We start from the raw sequence: 14,983 nt of genomic DNA on the forward strand, positions 1-14,983 counted from the left end.
ACTGATGACATTATAGAATTTATGTGTACTTTTTGTATGTACTTTATATTATTAGACTTACTGTGTAAAAAAAATAGACAATGTGAAACTGCACAAATTTTCATTTTTGAACTTTTCCTGAGATGAGCAACAATATTTTTCTAATGTATTTTAGCCTAAGTTATGTATTTTAAATCATTTAATTGCCATGGCTATCTAATAGTCACATATTCTAAATGGAATAAGGAATAACCACCTTATTATGTGAATAGCCATTTCATAGCTATTCACATAGCTATGAAATGGCTATGTGAATATTTGATTATTTATGGAGAAATTTGCTCAATATCAGTTCTTCTGGACACACTAGTTTAAACGATGCTCTTGTTTAATGAATTAAAAATATGTCTGCATAATATCAACAAAAACATGATTGTCATTGCATGTTAAGTTTAATTTAGTATTCTTTACACATTCTGTTCTGTCTGTTCTCTACTTTCTCTTCTGGAGACAAAAAACAAAAAAAAAATCAAAGTACGGCAAAGCATATATTGCCAGAGTGAAACCCGTGCAAAGTTTTAAAATGAATATTGCTAAGTTATAATACAACAGTATTTGAGACGCTCTACTAAATCTACATTATCTAAAAATATGTTCAAAATAAACTGAAAAAGTGTGAAAATTAAAATTACGCACCATTTGGTAATATCACGCCAATTAGGGGAAGATAGCAACTGTAACTATGTGATTTGGAGAGACACCCAGCAGTTCAATTGTGTGTAATGGTCACCTGGCAGCACAGCTAATGCCCATTTCAGCCTACGCTGGGCAGGCCATGGCCTATTGGCCCCCAGCACACACAGGCAATTATGTTTGGTTTCACACGGTGAAAAGGGTTAATTGGCAGCGCCCACGTGCCTGCTTGGACCTGTTTCACGCTTGTCAGCCTTCATTGCATCAAAGGAAGCTCCAATCCACCGGGTGCCAATATTAGAACACGCACAGACACACTCGCATGCACACTTCATGGCCTTGCCCTGTAAGTGGAATCTGTGTAGCTTAATGCAAGACTTATCGGTAAGGGGACTAGCCACAGATTCACAGAACTAAAACGTCCAAAGACCTAAACCCTTTCAGGAGCAGAATTGCATAAAAACACATAAAAATGCACAACACCGAAGAATAAATGTGTATTTTGGCCATGCAAACATATTATTGTTTTAATTGTTGCATAAACCAACAGACCCTTCAAATCAAAACTGGGGCTTGCTTTCAAGTAGCACCACTAGGGGTCAGTCTTGTCTTTTATAAACTAGGCTTCATAATTCTGACACTTTAGGTCCTTCTCTTCATGACTCTTATCTGACTACAACGCACTTCATGCATCTTCTGCTTATCTTGGTATCATCTGCTATTATTAACTCATCTGTATTTTCCTTGGATTCTGAATGTTCTTTTCCACTGAACATGTTTCGTTTTGTCTTTCATAATATAAAACTTCAGGTCTATATCTGTTGTGTATGGTCATGATTGAGTGGCTCACAGGCTTTCTGTGTTGTTAGAGTTCTTTATTAGAAAATCTTCAACCACTGAGCCAACTAAACCTACGAAGATCTGCTCTTTATAAACCTCTGGCTCTTTAGTTTTAACAAATTAGTTTGGATTTGTTAGTTTTCATTGCTAAATACATGTATATATATATATATATATATATATATATATATATATATATATATATATATATATATATATATATATATATATATATATATATATATATAGTAAAATTACTTTTTCACGGGAAAGGCAAAAATGCTATCTTCAGAAAATGTATAAAAGTATTAAACATGTACATGCAGACTGAAAATCACACACAAGTATTCAATGAAAGTATTACAGACAAGATATTTTTGGATGGTTATAATAAATAAAAAAAAAACATAATTATATTACTTAATTTGGTGACTTATGAAAATTGCTTGTACCTTATTAAATAGTAAAAAAGGAGTGGAATAAAAAGGTATCTCTCTCTTCAGGGGTTTTTGTTTGGGTTAAAAACATAAAGTGAAAACCATGCCTCGCAGATGAATCACAATACTTTTCTAGGATACTGTATTAGTTGAGTCATTGCCACAGTCCTTTTCTCCCTGACTTTCTGAAAGCAGTGTGTGTGTGTTTTATCTGCTTGGAATCTCCTGCTTTTGCTCTTTTCCAGTTATCACACTTAGTGAATTTGGCTCTCATAGCTGGCAACTAATTTTTGGATTTACAGACATGTTGCTGAAGGTGTCCACTAGCCAATGGCATGGCTCCATCATCGCGGCCTGTTTCGGCACTTGCAGATAGAGCAGCGAAGATCTTCCCCGTACTGTGCCTCCTTGTCACTTTCAGCACTTTGGCATGATACAACAAAGTCACCCTCCTCGCACACAAATGCTTCGACATTCACGCACACTGCGAGCCGCACACTGTGTGTATTCCTTTGCAACTAAGCCTCCGAGGGCTTCCTGCTCTCGTCGTTTTCCACGGACGAGGACATGCATGTGTGCACACAGTCGTAATACACACATCACATCTCTTCTAGCATCCTGGGAGGGACATGCAAGAGAAAGAGCAAGAGCATATGTTGGATCGACTCTTGTTGGGGCGGTGGGTGGGGTGGGGGATATTTCTCTTTGGATGTTGTCTTACAAGCTCTGACGGCACAGAGCAGAAAGAAGGCATTTTTTCGTCCAATTTATTAATCCTTTTAGGCAATGTTCTCTGTTCAGAAATGCAAATTGAATCAATCTGAGGCTGACTTTAAGACTTTTCAAGTGGGATTTAATTAGAAACCAGGGCCTGCAGTTTTTAATGAGAGAGGGGGTGGAGAGATGGAGAAAGAGAGAAAGAGCGAGGCATGGGGAGGGAGAGTGGGTTGCGGTTTTGATCTGGGGGTCCTGCTGGAGAAAGGATACACAAACACCCTAAACATAGACACAAACCAACATACATGCGCGCACGCACACAAATGCATCCCGTAGAGCAAAGTATGAGGCGGATGCCCGCTGTTTAGTTTTTCTTCACTTCCTTCATCTCGATCCTTGTGAGAGTTCAACCAGGGACCTCGTTACTTGTGTGCACATCTCGTAAACTCTAATAACCCTTGCCTATATGAGCACTGATGAAGTGTAGCTGCATGCTTATGTTAACGCCAAACTGTTTACAGGTGGAGAGGCACGAATACAGACACAAAAGAAACACTGAGAAGGATGGAAAAAGAAGGTGGGCCGAAGGACTGTCCGTGTTTTAAAGTTCGCCACGTCTTGGTGATAGACTGAGATGCTGAATGAGATATAAACCACTGCACTAAACATTATGTGTGATATTTACTTGCAACAGTTCAGCGCTCATTTATAACCGCTTAAAGCAAAGAAGCTGCACTCTTACTAATGGAGAAAATGTTATCAGGCCATGGCTTGTTTATGAAAGGACCATGCTTTTAAAAACACTTTTCAACAAAGACGAGCTGCCAAGCTGCCCCTCGGTAAAGTCCACATGAACTCAGATCCAGTGTTTAAACACTTGAAGTGATCTGTATGGAAGAATATGTCACCTACACAGTGGTGCTGCTGTTTTTAATGGTGTTTTAGAACTGTAACAGTTTCCTGAAAAGCTATTCTTCTGGGGACTTGCACATAACATGTGCGTTATAGTATTGCGTCAAATGAAAACATTGCTTCTTTGATCATGAGATACACCAAAATGTGTTGGCTCATACTTTATACTTTGTCTCAGTGAAACACATTTCCTATGTCCAGTAAATGGATTTTCTCCACCTGCTTGGTCCTAGTCAGAGTTACTAGTCGCTGCAGCGTATTCAGTGGGCAAAAACGAGGTACATCCAGGAGAGACCACCTGTCTATTGTGGGTTCAACCAAGAGACACATTAGAGCATGCACACACTCAGGTCAGTTTGGAGTTGCCTACTAATGTAAAAATAAACATTGAGTTCCAAAGATATTCAAGCCCCTTTACATTTTTTCATATTTTGTCACATCACAACTACAAATTTATTTCATTTCATTGGGATTTTATCTGATAAAAATGCAATCTTGAATAAGATGGCAATGTGGAGAAAAAAAATGCTATATGGTTTTCAACAATATTTACAAAATCAAAATCTGAATTGGTGTGGATTGTTTCTTTAAGCTTATGCCCTTGAATAAAATGCAATGCAGCTAATTGTCTTCTAAAGTCACCCAGCAAATAGTGTCCGTCTGTGAGTCTTTAGTATGAATTCAGTTTAGCCTCACAGATTTGTTAGAGAACATTAGTGAACAAAAGCTTCATGAAAACCAAGGAACACAGCAGACAGGCCAAGGATAAAGTTGTGGAGGACTTTAAATCAAATTTAGATATAGAAAATAACAATATCGAAAGCTTTTAACTTCACACAGAGCACTCTTCAATCCATCATTTACAACTGAGGAGGCAACTGCAAACCCAAAAAGTCACAGTCATGAAGCTAAACTGACAGGTTGGGCAAGAAAAGCACCAATCAGAGAAGCAGCCAAATGACCTAAAGTAACTCTGGAGGAAGTTACTGTAGGTAGTTCTCATGGAAGTTTTCATGAGCTCTTTATTCAGTCTGGCTATGTTTAAGTTACATTGCAAAGAAGAATGGGAGCAAACCCTGTGTGTTGATGTGGAGAGTTGATAGAGGCAAACCTAAAAAAACACTGTATAGAAAAGCCCCATATAAAAGCCCCATATATATATATATATATATATATATATATATATATATATATATATATATATATATATATATATATATATATATATATACACAGAGCTTGTATTTGGTATGGTTGCAAGAACAGCTGCCTTTATTTCTTCAAAATGATTCTTGCAGACAGTCCTCTGCTTCACTGGAAAGCTTTTCTCCTAATTTATCAGACATTTTACTGCCACTTGGCTTAGATATGCTGCCTCTGATACATTTGGGAAAATCTGGCACTGTAAAAAGGGGTGTGGTGTAGGGGATGTGGTTTAAAAGCTCATACTGTTAAGTCTCTCCCCTCTTTTCTCCTTCCCATTTCTGTTTCTTGTCAAATTGAGGGTGGAGGCTACAGAGATTTAACGTTTTTTTTGTGACTTTGTGACATCTTCACAGTCACCATGTCTATTTTTTGAATGAAAAAATGTGAACTTGTAAGATTTAGTAATATTCTGAAGGAATAGACCCGTTTCCAAATGATCTAATACATTTTAGAAAAATCTGAGACTGACTTAACTGATTTATTTCTGGAATCAAACAACATTTTTGATGAATATCGATCTGTTTTTCATGAAATGCTTGCATGCTTTCAAGAGAAATTGCTTTACTGCTTAAAGTGTCCAGTGACATTATGATGACCGCAGACACGGGGGAATTTACTGTTTTAATATTGATAGACCTTCCAGCAGCCACATATTATCTCACACATAAACCACATCATGACAAATTTTCTGATTTGATAGGTTCCACAAGGCTTTGTTTTGGGTCCGTTCTTTCTTTTTTTTTTTTTCTTTTTCCTGTACATAGACATACACTTGGACAGATTACAAATGAGTATCATGATATCGTTTATCACTGTCTGCAGATTATATTCAGCTGCACTAGCCATTTTGGGATGGCCTGTAACTGTTGGGTTGCCAGTTTGAATCCCCCCTCCACTATCCCTGCTCAAATTTAAAGTTAATTGAAGTAGTGGCACCTTTAGTGGCTTCATCGAGGAGAGAACTGCATCTGAACAGACAAGCTCTAACCTGGTTTTAAAAGCTGTTGGACAAAAGGCAGCACGTACAGTTAGTCACAACAAAAGTGCAGCCAATAGGAGAGAGAGAGGGTTAAAAACTGAAAGAGAGGGCCAAGTGCATCATTCATAGAATGTGAATGTTAAGTCGTTGGCAGCAGTAGCTCAGCCAATGCCCCCTCCGGGAAGGTGTTGCAGCTAAGCGGAATGAAAGACCAGAGGTAGCTTTTATGAAGAATGAAAAAAAACACAGAGAACATAAAGTTAAAATTTGAAATAACACAAAATAATGCAAATTGGAGAGAAGGAGGAGAAAGCAGCAGAGCAAGGAGAAGTGGTCAGTTTGTCCTCCATCAGCCCAGGCCGAGAAGCATAGCTAGAGAGCTAAACACTAACTGTAGGTTTTACAAAGAAGGACAGTTTTAAACCAAATCTTAAAAGTGGGCAGGATGTCTACCCTGCTGGTTCACATGGTTAAGAGCCTCATAGCTAAAATACCTGCCTCCCATTCAACTTTTACAAATTCTAGGAACCACCAGTAGTCTGAAAGAAAAGTGTTCTGTTAGGAACACATGGAGCAATGAGATCTCTGATGTATAATGAGAAATTATTATTAGGGGTTTACATGTGAGAGAGAGAATGTAAAATTATATTCTGGATTTAACAGCCACCCAATGAAGGGAAGCTAAAAAAGGAAAAAAAAAATACAATCTCTTTTTTTTTTTTTTTTTACATCTTCAGAGCTCTCGATACATTATGGATCAGTTGAAGGCTTTTAGCTACATTTTGTGGACTTCCTGATAATAAAGAATTACAGTAGTCCAGCCTTGAAGTAACACATGTATGGAATAGTTTTTCAGCGTCTCTCTTGGACAGAATATTTCTAATTTCTGCAAAATTCCAGAGGTGAAAGAATGAAGTCCAAAAATATCTGATCAATTTTAAGGCCACGTGTAACACTGATGCTCTTTGCTTTATTACTGAAAGGCCAACTTGATGCGATCCAGATTAAGTGATTGACTAAGCAGTTTGTTTTTCTAAGATTTAAGTTTCTGTCTTCTCAGAATTTAAAAGAAGAAAATATAGTCATTACAATGAGCATGAATAATAATCTTACTGTATTTAATAGTTTTATTTTTTTTGTTTGTTTGTTTTGTCTTTACCTGCCCTTTCCAGCAAAGTAGCAAACAGTTTTGTTGCCTGAGTACCAAGGAGAAGCCCAACACACTTACTTTCACAAGTGGCACATTTAAGCTTTCGTTATAATAGTCTACTTGGATTTAATTTCTTTGGAATACCTTCTCATCTTCAAATTCATTTTAAGACTTTCACTTTCATTGCCCTTCTTGTTCAAGCGTCTTCCTTTACTACTGAATATTTCAAGCCACACACTTCAACTCAAGCCCTGAGGTCCCCAAACTGCTAGTCGTCGCAAGGACCAGATATTATTATGTATTATGCTAAAAGTGCCTTTTAAACATATTAAAACTTTTATACTTGTTTGCATTCTTTTGAAGGAAGCAATAAAAAGACCATTTCAGAAGCACAGCCAACTTGACGATGTCCTTCCTGAGACATCTCCATGGTGCTTTCTCTCATACTTTGTCAGTCTAAAGGAAAGATAACAAAAGATAAGTGCCATAAAGTTCACATCAAGCTTGAAATTCCTATAATAGATAAGAATAAAAATGAAATGATATTGCATGTTCAAAAACAACAATTATGAATGCCACCGGAACTGATGTTCAGCTTTTAAGAAACAGAGAAGGAGGGGACAAGTGTGAAGAGATAACTTACAGGCTGCCACACTGAGGCATGAATTCAGCCATTAATGCCACGGCTCTTGTGTGCCTCTCACTAAATGTTTGACAACTAGATGATACTGTCAATTTTTAAATAATACTAATTAATCTCCATTATGGAAACATGCAATTAATCCCTCACAGTCTCACTGCTTTCTTCTAGCTTTAAATTTAATGAAACATGAAAGGGGAACCCAAAGAGCAAACGCGGCATTGCGGTCCTTGCAGAGAACTCATTGAGAGAGTAACATCAGAGAAGATAGCAGGCAAAGAGACAGACGGGTGGACATGTTTTGACAAACAGACAGTTGGTCCAAAACTCCTCCCCTTCTCAACGCTCTGCGACTGTTCTTCGTCTCTCTCTCTCTCGCTCTCTCGCGCGGAGCACGCCTTTGAACTCGGTCCTTCATTAACAATCTGCTGATTAACATGCTTGGGAACACAGGGGGTAGATAGATCAGAAGTAAAAAGTGGGATGCGAGAGAGGCAGGGAGAAAAAGAACATAGAGAACACAAGTTAAATGTGTCTACTGTAACCACGTTTCCAGGTCACAGCAGTGAATAAACATAGGCGGCTGCTTCTTTTGTTGATTGTGTCAGTCCAGGAAAGATGTGCACTTCCTGACACAAATGGATAATAAATCATACACTTCCAGCACAGGATTTTATAAAAATACATAACACACACAAAAAAGAAATTATTTCTGCAGGACGAACATCCAGGTCGCTGATGTCACTGGGCTTGCAAGGCCTGACACTAGATGGTTTGGATTGACATGTGGAAGCGAGTTTCAAGGTTATTTGTTACCACTGTGCAGGACAAGCAATTTTAGACAGAGTCAGACATGGATTCTGAAGTAGTTTTATAAGTTCTAGCAAAGTAACAAGTTACTTGAAAGTACCAGAAAGAACACTCAAAGTTCCAGAAAGTTCCTGTAATCGCTATAGAAACGAAACCAAGTTCTTGCGAAGTAGGCTCTGTAATGTAATGTAATGCTAACAACAAATTTGATAGATATAAATCTATTTCTGACCAGTAAGTTCAAACAGAAAGGTTGCAAAAACAAAAACCAAAGATTTTGCAAAGTTTACTAAAAAAAAAAGAGAAGAGGAATGTAATGTGATGCAGAATTTCAACCCAACCCTATAAGTATAAACTTTTAGAAACCACAAATATGTATAGTCACTTTGAACTTGGGGCAAGAATACACCCAATAGGCCAATAAATCATACAACAGTATTTTTGATTTTTTTTTAAGAGAAAGCAGAAAGTAACTCCTTTTAAGTCGGGTGTATTTCATTATTATTATTATTATTTATGTATTTACTTTTTTTTTTTTTTTTTTTTTACCAAAAATACAACTGCCGCACAGATGTAGGGAGTACAGTCTTGTGGTGCTGGCAAATCAGAAAATTGTTACAGTTTTTCCCTAAACAGGGTTGATTTAACGCCATTTAAGGGAGGAACTTCGAAGTCTGAGTCACAATGTTGCACTTAACCTCACAATCTTGGCTGCCACACTTCCTCACAGCTTATAGTAGTTAGTAGGAGGCAAGGGACGGATAGTTTCATCAGTTCCATTGCGACTTTTTTAGAAACTACGTAGTCTAGTTTCATAATTAATCTGCTCAGTGTGGTCCGATAGAGATGCTGAGGAAGAATGTGGATAAAGAGAAAATGAGGCTGGAAAACACAGAGAAAGAAAGACGGACAGACTGACACAAGGGTGGAGAGAAAGTGGCAGAAAAAGGGACTGATGGACAAAGGCAGTGAGTGAGTACCCCTCTGATGGACAGCGAGACAGAGACAGACTGACAAAGAAAGAGAAAGAGGGATGGGCCTGCTCTGAATTAATGACTGCGCTCATCAGAAGATGAATGTTCTCCCGCGCTCCCCTCGGAACTCAGCTTGCAAATGAAAAGAAAGTCGGTCCAATGAAGAATGAATACACAAATGAATAAATAAGCCAATAAATAAATGAATAAATGTGAAACGCAGATTATGATCGATGCACACGGAGTTGTGCGCATTTATGCCTCGGAGTTTTGAGAACATTTGTGTATCATGGTTGCATAGCGCGATGTATCAACACGTTTTGATGTTTGGAGCGCGAAAGGTTGAGTGTGCAACCACGTTTTGTTTGCCATGTATTTTTTGTGCCGTGCACGTATATGTCATATATGTGTTGGTTCATTTCCCTATGCATGGTGTTTGTGTCTCTGTGAAGTTCTGTTGGTATTTATTTGCTTGTGGGTATGTCACTGTGGTTGGTGATGGTGCGCACAAATCCATTTTTATTAGTGTGAGATTGGACGTGTGCATGTGTGTGTCTGAGCAGGGGGCTCTCTGGTGAGTCTCCTTAACATCAAACAGCTGGAAGTAATAAAATATTTAGGAAGGGCTGGGAGTCTGTGAATATTAATAGTGCCTTTTCCTTATGTCTCTCAAATCTAACTCTCTTTCCCCCTTTTTTCTGTTTCTCTTTTTCCCTCCCAGACTCCCTCTCCACGCAGAATCACCCAAGCTCTGTCTCTCCTCCTCCGCCACCACATCTCCTGGCTTGTCCTCTTGTTTCTTACATCTCTGGCCCAAACTCGTGCTCAGATTCTCTGCAGTTCAGTTTCCAGTATTTTTGACCTTGTTTATCAGAGAATCACAGCTGTCTAATTGGGGGCCAGCTGGCGTCCAGTGCGATGGACGGATAACAAAACAGTTGCCCTTTGCCTTTTTGTCATGTTAGGGGTGTCAGAGTCTCACTGCAGGGGAAGGAGCAGCGTCAAAAGTCACTGAAACCACTACGTCAAACATGTACAGTATATCAAATATGAGAAATTGTCCAAGCTGGATATAATCTGATAAGGATGCAGATCAATAAACAATATGGTAATCGTTTATTTGCAAGGGGCCAGCATGTGTCACAGACAGTGGTCAGAGTGCTGGACAGTCAGTCAAAACTGTAAGTAAAGGTCACTAGACAGTAAAGCATGCCTCACAGGGGAAAGTTTCCTCTACCTGTCAGTTCGACTGTCTAGTCAAGCAAAGCCTGTGAGATGTAATTATAATATTCTGGACCTGCCCTCCAGGATCTGTTAGTTATCTTCATAGATGCCCACATCCTGTCTAAGAATGATATAGAACTCCCATTCAAAATGTTCAGTGGAATACAACAGAAGAAGATAACTAAAGTCAAAAAAGATATTCTGTTATCTCCACTTGCAAAATGTATTCATTGGGGACAACAATGACTCAAATGCTGCACTGAATTATTTCAGTGTCCTTTTTCACTTATTTTATTTTAGTAGACTGTGCAATATCAGGGCACAGAAGGCTGTATTGGAAAGCACACATGTCTCAGTGGTCAAAAGGACGTCACTGATGGACTCACAAGAGTAACTCTGTTGCAAGGATCAAACTTGGCATTTTTCAAAAACTTACCACAGGGACTGATCATATTCCAATCTTTAAGGAAAACGACATTACTGAAATCAACACCTTGGTCCAACAATGACCATTAGACGTTTTTGTGATTGGTGGTTGTTGAAAAAATACACATGGAGGTTTGTGGCAAACAAGTCACGTTATGTTACTTTTCAGGACCCCTTGCTATGATGACCCCACCCACATTGGGGGGGATACTCCATTGTTTCAGAAAATGACCAAAATTGTGGGTTTCTAAAGGAAAAGAGCCATGAATCTGTATTTGGTGACCTACACTTTCTATTTCATCTGACTATTGGACTCTCCAGCAACTTCCTGGAATGCATGTCATTATTGGTGATGCAACTACTTATCTCCTTTTCTTTTTGGAAAACTAAATTATTTACATTTGTTGTGCACTTTTGGCCAAATCTTGGAAGAGGCCTCAAGAATTCAGACTTCAGGTGATGTTATGATTTTATTTTTTTCTTTTCCAAGCAAGTAGAGGTTCACTTTGCAGATAATGATTGCAGAGGGGGAAAAATATTTACAACCCTCACCCCCCAAAAAACTCCCAAAGCCTTTAAAGTAATAAAAGTTAACTTATAACAAAATTGAGAAGGCAGCTCTTGGCCCCTGGCTATGGAGCTCCAGTGTTCTCTTCCTGCTGAGGCACAAATTGCACAATCTTTGTGAGGAAGTTTCTACTCCTGGCTTTATCCTGGAAGCACATCCTACAAGAAAACCCACCATTAACTGGTATTTAATCACAACAACAGACAATAAGTAATCAAAACTGCTCATAACCTTACCAGTACCTAAATGTTTTAATACAACCAAGACATAAGCAGATGGTTTGGTTGCAAAGATCGTTTTGTTCTCTTCTTAAACATGGTATGACAAATAAAAATACTCGTGGGTAGAACATTAGTAATGGAACATCCCACAATCAACCTCTCATAAGGCTTTGGAGGCCTTCTGCTCTGCTTCGACACAGCAGCTTTGAAAATGGAAACAACACAATGTGCACATTTTTCTGTTAAAGATTAAGTAACCAACAGGTGATCAAACATTCTCTGTAGAGTACAACTCAAGCTCTGCAGCACATTTTTTAAGCCCGTCAGAAGTAATAAAAAAAAAAAATGGTGGAATGATTGGTTGTTTGTCCACAAACATTCAAGTTACTTGCAAAATCAGACAATTACTCCTCTGTGCTTAACTTAGTATGAGACATTACTGTCAGATAGTTTTTAAGTTTCTCCTCAGAAAACCTAGAAACCCAAAAAGCAACAACTTCACCTCACAGGTGTTGCTCTTATATTCTTGGATTTAGTTTAATCACATATTATCAGCATATTTAAGGCCCAAGAATCAATGTATTGATATTTTATCTAAAATAGAATATAAGGGTCTTCAAACAAGGGGTGAATCCACTAGACAGCGGTACGTGTTGAAAAGATTTTTAATTATCAACATTTAGCCTACTGACCTTTATTTCTTAATATCTCAATGCTATATCAAATTATAAAGCTAATTATAAATTAGCTAATTAAAACTGTATGATTTATGAATTGGGGTAATGCAAAGTAAGAAAAAAAAGATTGGACAATTAATTATTCAGTTTTCCTAGTTCCGCGTTTAAATGTTCAATTAAAATAAACTCTTAAAACATAATTAGAGATTTATAAAGGCTCACTTAATCTTTTGTAGTTGTATAATTTATTTTAGTGTCTGTAGCCATACACTATGCATAAGGATTCTGGGTATAGCTATGTAGAAACCCCCACTAAGATTAACTAGTGACTAATTCTTTTACATTCTTAATCTTGTATTTTACTACATAGCTTTATATTTATTTTTTTAAATTTTTTTAATGATTATTCTCCTAGCTGAGTCTCCCTTGTTTATTTATATAAAAAATGAATGCATTCAGAATTCAGCAGAATTTTGTGGCCAATTTCTGATGTTGAGTTTTCATAAAGCATGCAACTTCAGCTGTTTCAAATTTTTCTTTTTGAATAATAACATACAGTACGATGCAACAATTTTCCCGTTTATTGACTCATTTTTATACATGTTTCAGGTAAAATCAAGTTAATACGTTTTCCAATGATATTATTTACCATGGGAAAATAGGTCCAAGTTATTTGCCTCCTTAATCTAAAAACTAGTAACCCTTAGGAACTGCCATCAAACATTTGGTACACCTTGCAATGAGCCTTTTACATCACTGTGGAGGAATTTTGGCCTACTTTTATTTACAGAATTGTTTTAATTCAGCCACATTGGAGGATTTTTTGAGCATGTTCAACATGTAACAGGACATCATCTTAATCTGAGCTAGGCTCAGACTTCACATTTGGAAGTGAAAGAGAAGTAATTTTCAAGATAACACTGTGCAAGGAAATACATATGAACCAAACAGAAATGTCCATATTTTAACAAAGTATAATTAAATTAAATGCTTTGTCGGGCAGCAAAGGAGTCTGAGAACAAATGTTAGAGAGGGAGTGGAAAGCGGAGTTAGACACCTTCCAGCTGATAGTGAGACAGGTTTGATGCAAGAAAAAAAGGAGACATGGTTTGAAGGACAAACAGATAGGAAGACTGGCTGCTGTCAGCATCAGTCACAGCAACAGCAGCAATGTAATTATAGGCTCTGATTAAAATCAGTCTCATTTCTGCCATTCACAACTCATTTTGCATGGTGAAAAGATCTGAGAGTCCCTAACACCTTAACTGCTGAGAAAAAAGCACATCAAGGTGGACAAATGGACGCTGTCTAAGAAGAAAAAAATAAAAGTAAACCAAGAGGCAGTGCGGAGCAATAAAGTATTGTTTTCCGCACCACCTTCTGCAATTTATATTCTCAATGCTCAGTGTTTTGTCTTCTGTAGAAGTTGTGTTACAAAATTTAAAAAGTGTGATTTTCTCACTCAGCAATGGTAGGAATGGTTGCAGATATTTGTATGCTGTCATATAATGTGAGACACCTTAGCCTTTATCAAATAAAAATTACAATTATTGCAGTCATACACAAACGGCTTGTTTTGCAGATGCCTTTCCCAAATGTGCATCTGTAAACCTTTGTACTATTCTATTCTTTTCTGCTTTTCTTTTAGCAAAAAAAAAAAAAAACATTTAATAAACTCCCACGACATATAAATGCTCAGCTAACGCTCCTGTATGTGAGTATTGTGCTTGTTCCGCCACCTGCCAGAGGTTGTTTCTGTTTGCAGTGAGCAGGTGACAGAACAATATTGCAGCCCCAGTTAATCTAGTTGAACTAGGTGAACATTTTCAAACAAAAGGTAGGATAAAAATGACTGATGTTAATCTATGTTCTACCCTCCACATGCACTAAAATCCGTCAACCTGCTGAATTAGAGATGCCTAATAGGACTAATATGTTTTAAATGCATCAAACTGAGGAAGTACAATGGTAATGGTCCTCACAGATTTGTCTCCAAAAGTGAGATAGTGAACCGATTATAGTAAATTTGAATCCAATTAAGCATAATCAAAGAGTTAGTTATAAAGTGTGAGAAAAGTAACACTGTGTGTGTGCGTGTGTGTGCGTGTGTGTGCGTGTGCGTGTGTGTGTAGGTGTGTTTGTGTGTGTGTGCGTGTGTGTTACTGCTCATTTAAAGTGTGCCGATGGTAACTACTGGACCACCAGGCTCTTCAAAATTGGCTGCTCCTGTGGGAGAAGCTGTAGTTGGTAACTCATTCTGGAAAAGAGGATCATTGTGTACCAAACCTTCCAAATGAAATCATTTATCTGAAGCAGAAAGATGAAAATTCCCCATTGTCTTTTCTCCTCCTTCACTGAAATGGCCTGAAAAACACAACTATATTCCCCTATCTTATATTTTACAAAGCAGGTAAATAAACAGCACATGTCCAACTTTGTCAGATTTAAGTTTAAATTTAATAAGGAAAATTTACAATAAGAAAGGAACACTTTAAAACAAAATTGCTTCTACAGTTTAAAAGCAAGATCT

Source organism: Poecilia mexicana, unplaced genomic scaffold (assembly GCF_051168715.1).
Source record: "Poecilia mexicana isolate PSO_F unplaced genomic scaffold, ASM5116871v1 scaffold_16, whole genome shotgun sequence".
NCBI classification, from domain to species: domain Eukaryota; kingdom Metazoa; phylum Chordata; class Actinopteri; order Cyprinodontiformes; family Poeciliidae; genus Poecilia; species Poecilia mexicana.